We start from the raw sequence: 9,245 nt of genomic DNA, 5'->3' as shown, positions 1-9,245 counted from the left end.
TTCCTTCTCTCCTACTAATCATGTTGTAGAAAGCTTACTATCTATATTCAATAATTAAGACTTATTTATGTTTCTTTTACTGATCTTGGGCTGTTGGAGACATCAAGTATGGCATCAATTCCTTCATTTATACCTAAGATATAGCTTACTGATGACAGAATAAAATTTTCAATTAACTTGTCAGAATTAAATTTAAACTTATTTTTCAAATAATGTTTATCTTTAATTTATGTTGAAAGAATTAATTCTTGGTACTGTAATTAATTTCTGTACTGAGGAAGAGTCTCAAGGGAGTCTTGCATTGAGAAATGTGATTATATAATTAGTTTTACAAAGAATACGAAAGGTGGAATATAAAATTTTTCCCCCTGATTATATATTCAGTTAAGTTTGACTAAAATGTATCTTCCCCTTTCTAGGCCTCAAGTTCTTCATATGCAAACATGATGCTTAATACTCATATTTGTGGCTAATTCTAGTATTCCATATATGACTAGCTTCTAGTTGGGAAACACAAAGCTAGACCAGCTTACAGTCAAATAGATTACACATTCATGTAACAGTTGGACAAAGAAGGGGACATTTATTTTGCTTATTTTATTTCTACCAAGCACTGCCCCATGACCACTACAATGTAGATGAACTATCATTATATTTGTGATAGAAGACTGTTGTATCACAATCAAATAATAAAATCAACATTAATTAAACAATGGCTTTAGAACTGTTTAACAACTGAAAATATTATATAAAGATAGTGACATTCTGATACAGACAAAATCAAAATTTGTAAAACTGATTAAGAAATATTCAGAAGATTTGATGTCATTGTTCATATGGATATGAAAAAGTAAGGTTAACATTTAGAAGATTTAGTGAGTACAGATTGAAAATTACTGGTTGAGTTAAGAGAGCATGCACATAGCCATCTATAGGTCTGGATTACAGTTTAAGCTGTAGCAATTAATTTGCTGTTTAACTTTGGGAAAGTCAGCCCTTCTGAATCTAAATTTCTTCTTGTAAAAGTAATACTGTTAAAATAATCTTGTAGGGGTTTTGTGATGTCATATTAAAAAAATTATATTGGCATATTCCACAACCAATAAAGTAAAATTAAAATGATGTGATTTTATGTACATTGTGATAGATTATTTAAGGCTATTCAGCTAGGCTTTACTGTTATCACAATTTCTATTCTGAGGTCTTTTCTACATAGTCTCTTAGTGTTTTTACCAGTTTGTTTATAACTATTAATGCCATAGTTGTGTTGCATTTAGTTGCATTAGTATGGGAGAGGTTAAATATAGCTATAGTCTTAACCTGCCACATTGGAATTGGACAGAAAAGGGCAAATAAATCTTGACCTAAGAATTATGTAGGAGTAGGCAATAGCTGAGAAAAGAGCAAATATGCAAAGAAAAGGTTCAGAAAGGCTTGCTGTTAGGAGGCAGAACAGGAGTAAAAATGTGGTTAAAATCAAGGGGGAATGAAAGGAATTATGTTAAGTTTTTATTGCTGCATAACAAATTGCCATGAAATTAGTGGCTTTAAACAACACATATTTTATTGTCTCACAGTTTCTTCCAATCAAGAGTTGGGTATGGGTTAGCTTAGTTATTTGCTTTAGCATCACTTCAGACTATGATAAATTTGTCAGCTAGGCTGCATTCTCATCTATGGGCTCAACAGGAGGATAATCCAATTTCACACTCACTCACATTGCTAAAAAAAATTTAGGCTTTTGTTGGCTGTTGGTCAGAAATGGTCCTTATTTTCTAGAGGCAGCCTACATTCCCAACAGGCAGTAGCCACCATAAGTAGTTCACACCTATTTATATGTACATAAACTACTTAGTTAATACTTATGAGATAATAACCATTCAATTAGATGTTTTACAGTGTTATTCATTTATGAAGTTTATGTGTGTTATTCATTTAATTATCACTGCAACAAATACGATTTAAGATTGTTGTTTATTTGAACACATTAATAAACAGGCTCAAGATGCTAAAATTAACAAACCCCAAACCAAAGCTTGTGGTGAGTGAAAGATTATGGCTTTAAACCCACATGCTTCTTTCCCTGGCTTATTCTTGTAACCAATGTGTGACACTACTCAACTATGCCTACAAGTAAACAATTGACAATCCTTTTCATAAAATTGATTTATTTAATAAATATGCACAAAGACCTCTCTAGAAACTCTTAGAATTTATACTGAATTCAGTTTGTGTGACAAACAGAGATGGCATCAAAACACCATTCTAAATTCTACTCTATCTCATCTCACATCACCTATAAGCATATATCTATTATTATTCTTGCCACCACAATGAGAAGTAGAAATTCCAAGTTTGGGACATATATTTTGTCCACAGAACCATTATTATATGTGCCTTCACTCTATCAACACCATTAATCATCTCCAGTGGCTAGGCCCTGCTATTAAATTTTGTACAAAAAATTGGAATCAACTTAAAAAAAGAAGGTATATAAACAAAATAAAGGTGATAGAAAGTTTTTTGAATACCAGAAACTCAAGTACTGTCCATAAACACTACAATATTGTGTCTAAAATCCAGGTTACCTTATTTATACCCTTAATGTTACAATTTCTTGAAAACCTGGCCTTTTAAATTTCTGTTTCTAAAAGTTTGCTCTCTTTGATGTTAGACTCCCAGCCATGACCTTTGTCTAACCTTATGACAAGTAAATTCAATAGTAAAATACAAATTTGATATTGTTATTATTCTTGCCTTTTGTTGAAAATTTGGGGGAATATAAAGTTTCTGATAATGATATTTCATAAAAAGCGGTACATCATTCTAAGTTTATGAGTGAAAAAAAGCAGAGTGATGTTAGTAGAAGAGAAATGCTAGTATAAGGGTTAATATAAGAGTCTTTGGCAGCAGTTTAACTATCTTCATTCCTGAGCAACTATTCATAAATATTGCTTCTATTACTGCTGAAAACAGAAAGTGCTTGAATATAGTCTCTGGTGGAAGCTATACAGATATTCATGTGAAAATTTACTTTGAATCATTTTATTTATAGAATGCATAAAAACATTTACTAGTCAAATCATTATTTCATTTATCCTATTAAGAATGCCACATGTTCTTTGAAAGAAAAATAATCAACTATAATGTTTAAATTTGATGCTAATTCTTAAAAATACGACAAGAATATTGGCCCATAAAAACACAGAAAAAAAATCTTAAAACAATAGCAAATATTTTCATTCTTCACATATTGCCTCATTATGCATATAAAATTTATAATAAATAACTAATTAATAACAGTTATTTTTGAATCCGCACTGTTTTTCAAAAACTTTATAAAGTGCTTTTTACTCTCTATATCTACAAATATATCTTTTAGAAGCCAAGAAATATTGTTTAAATGCCAACCTATATATATTCAAAAGCAAATATCTGAAACTCAGTTTTTTCAATTTTTGTTGTTGTTAATTGCCTATATGCTAGTTTCAATGGAGTTTAATATGGGATATTTTCTTACCTTATTCAAATCTTTGTTGTATAATTAAATATCACAGATATTTTTGTAGTATACATACACATATACATTTTAAATTTTAATGGTGTAGTTATTTATAATATATACAACTATTTATAACATATTTGATTATAGTCTTTTTATAATAAGGGAAATATTATAATTTTTTAACAATGCTTGTGTTTAAGCATAAAAAATTGTCTATATCATTCTAGTAATATTCCTAAGCAAGCTACAAATACTGAGAAAAATGGAAATTGTCTAAAAAAAAAATGATCACTTTAAAAGAATGTTCAGATATATCTTCTTGCCATCCTAATAAATATGGAAGCTTCCCCAATGTGATTGGGCTTTAATGATTGCCCAGTGAGAAGCTTTGTGAAGTACAAACCAGCTTGTAGATCACTAGTGGCAGCTAGAGTATGGATCCAAAAAGCAAATATAACAACAAAGAACTGTGTGTTACCTATTTATGTATGTATGTAAATGTCTACTGTAGGTGTGTATTTACACACGTATCTATGGGTATACTGTGGATGTATATACATATATACATTTACTTGACAAATTCAAAATAAAGGATTGACAAGAAATTGTGATATTACATTTGAAAACTAAATGTGAACTTTAAGTCTATATGTATTGTCTTTCAATATTCATACTACATGAAATGTAAACTAGAAACCATTTAACATGCAGGAATTATTTGATTATAATAGATACCTAGGTTTTATAAAAGCTTTCATTGTCAGTATATAAACTATTTCTCCAAATCAAAGTACTTTTTAAGTATGTAATCACTAAAATAGAACAAGATAAATTATCTTGTTCGAATGTCCTGGTGCAGAAAACATTGTGCCATTGATAGATAAACCAATATGTTAAAAGCTAACCAACTTAAAAATAATGAATCAATAGTCCAACTCTTCTTCATCCTATAAAAAATGCTCCATTGTGAAAAACTAGGAAATTCAGAAATTAAAAAATAAGTATGTTACTTCTCAAATTAGATTCGACACATTATTTAATTGTACTTTCACTAATATATAAGAAAAACAAATAGCATGTTGATAAGAAGAAAGGTAAACTTTGAAAAATTATATTTATACTAAATTTTATTAATTTGAAAATATTAACTTTAAGAATTCAATGGGACATACTATGTTGATTTGCTTAGTCTTAATTCATTGAAATAATTTTTGAATAAACTTGCATCTTTAATTTTCATGATGCTATTTACATCAATGAAATGAGTATGTGTTTAATGAAAAGAAAAGTCAATGTTAAATAATGATTATCTAGTTAGTAGAATAAGAATACTGATAGTCGTTTTCTGCAAATAGTGTTGAATGAAAATAGCACTTTTAATAATGAACAGAACTGCATATACAATGCTAGAATCATGTAAAAGCAACTTCCTGTAATACAAAATTATAATATTTCACAACTAAAAATGGTATAGCCTGTATATGAAGAGAATAATTATAATTCATAAAATCTGGGCAATATTACATGTTTAAATTTTATGAAAAAACAGTATGTAAATAAAATAATTTATACAATGTATCTCAAATTCTCTTAACATAACATTTTAGAGACTTGCCTATCTGAAAATAAAATGAGGAAAAACTCTTACCAAAAGAAAAATGATTTAAATGACTTGAAAATATTAAATTATATAAGATATAAAAAAGCCTCTTCAAGTTTTATTTTGTTCATAAATCAGCTGCATTGTAACTTACTGAATATATGTATAGCATATGCAACATTATTCTTACAAATAATTGTTAAAAATTGTCTAAAATCTATTGCAGTACTAATATAATCTTCCAATATCTCTTTCAAATATTTGACAAAATAGATAAAGATAAATATAAATGAAGGGCAAAATAACACACATACATCAGGCCTAAACTTATAGGAAGTAGTCAAGGTCACAACAGCAACTTGGAAAAACTTCTAAGATTGAAGCATCCAGAAATAAGTGCTTTCTAGAGAAATTAAATCAAGAGGCATCCTGGCAAAACCACAAAACCCCTTAATTTGAAGGGATAAGAGTTAGTAGGTAAGTTGGCCTTTGTAAGACAAACCCAATCAAGAAAAGTAATTTTTAATGTCAATGGATCAATGGTATTTCAGGTGACAGAATGGGAATAGAAGCTAAGGTAGAAACACTAAAAGTTAAGCCCAGATATAGTAGTGTTCCTTTGATTTAAATCTGACATAAATGAAGATTTTCTAAGTGGACAACATGCATATTTGTAAAAGAAGTCATAAAATTTATCCCCTAAAGTAGAATTAACCTGTAGATCAAAAACAGGTGAAAAAGATGTAAATATATGTAGGCCTCTAATTTAGTGGGTGGAGTTTTTTTTAACATTTTACACAGCTGTACATACTCATTTTACATGAAGTCTTGTTGATCACTTTAAAAACCATCATTCTCAGCAAACTGACACAAGAACAGAAAATCAAGCACCACATGTTCTAACTCATAGGCGGATGTTGAACAATGAGAACACATGGACACAGGGAGGCGAGCATTACACACTGGAGTCTGTTGGGGGGAAATAGGCGAGGGACAGTGGGGGGTGGGGAGTTTGGGAGGGATAACATGGGGAGAAATGCCAGATATAGGTGATGGGGAGGAAGGCAGCAAATCACACTGCCATGTGTGTACCTATGCAACAATCTTACATGTTCTTCACATGTACCCCAAAACCTAAAATGCAATTAAAAAAAATAAAAATAAATAAATAAAATAAATTTTTAAATATTTCAAATCCAACTATTTCAATAAAAATGTAGAGATAGAAGTGCAAATTATAGTTTAATTTCTCTAATGAATATAGAATGCATTATATATTTGTTATTTAAATTCAACTCTGTTGAAAGAATAACCTTATAAACAACTCACATCTCACCTCAAATAATGTTTTTCTAGATTTGTGCATTAGTCAAGGCAAATTCTGGAGATGTTTATACATGTCAAGGGTGTTCCAAGAATATGGGGTCATAGGAAGAATATATTTTATTAATATAAGTTATATTTTCACTGTCAAATGAGAGGAAATAGAGTCATTATCATAGTATAAACTAATTGATATAATATTTTATTAAAAGAAGAAATAAAACAGATATGATTATAAATTAACAGATTATTTAAACAATTTTCTAGTGTATAAATCCAGCCGACAGAAAACTAACAACAAGCCAAATACTACTTACATGAATTACTATATTTTTATAATTTTAAGATGCCACAGACAAGAGGATTATTAGTAATCATATAACTACTTTTTGTTATCTGTATTAATATGGGGTACTGAGGGAAGGTGTTCTCTTTCTGGGTCCACAAGAGGGCGTAGTTTTAAGGGCAAGAACTTCCTAGCGCCATGCCCCCCTCCCATCTCTTTCCGTCTGGGAGACTTAATGGTTTATGTTTAAATTTCATGGGCGTGGGGAGAAACTAAGAGTGAATCACTCCAGCAGAAGTTCTAAGGAAATCCTTTCATTGGCCTGGGGTCTTAGAGAATGTGGGGATTCCTCCGTGGTTAAAAGTCCCCTTTTTCCACACCCCTTTGGACTCCATGTTTGGATCCCCTTCCACGAACACTCCCTTCTTGGAAGCTGTTTTTCTCTCTCCTGGATTTTCCCTCTGGAGTCCTCTTCCACCCACAATATCTCGTGGAAGCCTGTCTTCCCCTCCTAAACTCCATCTCTGTATTCCCTTCCACTCAGTGAGGAAGATGCTTTCCTCACCTTTATTCCATCTTTCTGGATTCTCTCACTCAGTGTGGAGTTAACTGTTTCTCTCTCTTTCTCCTGTTTCTCTCTCTCCTTACATAAATCACTTTCTGCAAACACTTTTGAGTCTGGCATTTACTGTGCACTGTGCCGTGGTCCCCTCATTCTCCTGATAGGGCGGAGACCAAGAACCTGGAGGAAGCTCTGCTCAGGGGAGCTGAGCACACCCTGAACCCCAATATTACAGTATGGAGTGGTTACACTCTCATAATAAATCACTAAATGAACACATTAATTGTATGTCTTCTAATTATTCAGAGATTAATAGGTGAAAAAAATAGTGCATCAAAGGCAATGTGCTACCATAAACTAAATGTAGGGGCATAGCATAATAATTTTTAAAAATCCATCTCTCATTGAAGTAGATATTCATATACATTTGATAGTATGTTAAATATGAATTGAATGTAAAGATAAATTAATAACCGTATTTTCCCTTAGTAAATACTATGGGTTATATTTTTCATCATTAATTATTATTAGTAGTATTAATCAACACTAAATACTATTCCAAATGTGGTCTAGACAGTAATAAAAGCAAGAAGATGTAAATTATAAAGATAGAATTTTAATTTTAGAGAGTTTTATATGTGTACATAAGGAAGTCATTTTATTTTCTGATTCTTATCTTCCTGATTTCCAAATCTGGTATAATGGTACCTGTGCAACGTACCTGATTTTGTTGTTAATTTTAAATAAAAAATGGCATGCTTGCTTTACAATGTAGAATTTTTTATCCAAACAATGTTTTATGATATCAACATCCTCCCATTCTAAAAAACAATAGTACATACTTCCACAAGTTATTGAAACATAAAAGGGAGGCAGTACCTCTTTATAGAACATTGCAAATTTCTAGTACAGTGGCTTATATAGTAAGTATTGTAAAACACGTAAGCTTGTACTATTGTCATGATTTTCAATGCTGAACACTTTCATGTATTGGATTGCTGATCTGAAAATACATTTCTAAATACAAGTAGTATCTTATTGCTTTTGTAAAAATTGTTTACAGTGCTGTAATATTTACATTACTTCTTTTTAAGTTACGTCCATTGTGTCCCTGTGCCACTCATTTTGCAAATAAATAAAAATCATGAAATTACAAAGCAATGTAAGAGTAATATTGTTTATTTAATATTTGTAAACTTGGCATACTTCTTTAGCTTCAAATGAATAACTTTTCAAATTTTAACCCAAATATTTTTAAGTTCCAGGCTGCTGGAGGACATGTTTTTATAAACGCTACATTCTAAATTGCAATTAATTTTTCTACCCCTTTGAGCACATTTAAGTCTGAATTTGTTACTTTAATTAAACTGAATAATTCAAATATTAAATGAAACTGTGTAACCTCAACTAATTGAAAAGCAAGTGGGCTGATTACTGAATACGAAGACAGATTTTAAAATGTAGAGTTCTGTACTAAACTTCTATTTATTTTAAAATATCCTTAAAAATTAATTCTTATTAGTCTAAAATAAAAGGGAAAGTCATGTTTGGGGTAAGGGTGTGTGTGTGGTGTGTGTGTGTGTGTGTGTTTTAAACAAAACTGGAATATTACATCAGATTTTTGTGTTGATATGTACCCCTTGTATGGATTCCCAATATCTTCTATCTTCCTTGATTAAAATGTATAAATATCATTCTTGATAGCATCATTGATTAAAATATGGTTCTACTAGTTTAGTTGAATTTGAATAAGTGAAGAGTTTTACATTTGGAAGATCTTTACTCAATCAATGAATATATATGGAGGAACAAATGTCAGAAAAACATCTATGATGCTTTGTTTTTAATTGCAGTGACATTAGAATAGTTTGCTTAAGTATTAACATGTCTAAAAAAATCTCTGTGGAAAGTAGATAAATACTGTTAGACACAATACATTTTAAAGTTTCAGTTGTATAAAAATGTTAAA

The sequence above is a fragment of the Aotus nancymaae genome, unplaced genomic scaffold (assembly GCF_030222135.1).
Source record: "Aotus nancymaae isolate 86718 unplaced genomic scaffold, 86718_ANA_hifiasm-v0.15.2.pri h1tg000156l, whole genome shotgun sequence".
Lineage (NCBI taxonomy): Eukaryota > Metazoa > Chordata > Mammalia > Primates > Aotidae > Aotus > Aotus nancymaae.
Note: the sequence above shows the minus strand (reverse complement) of the source record.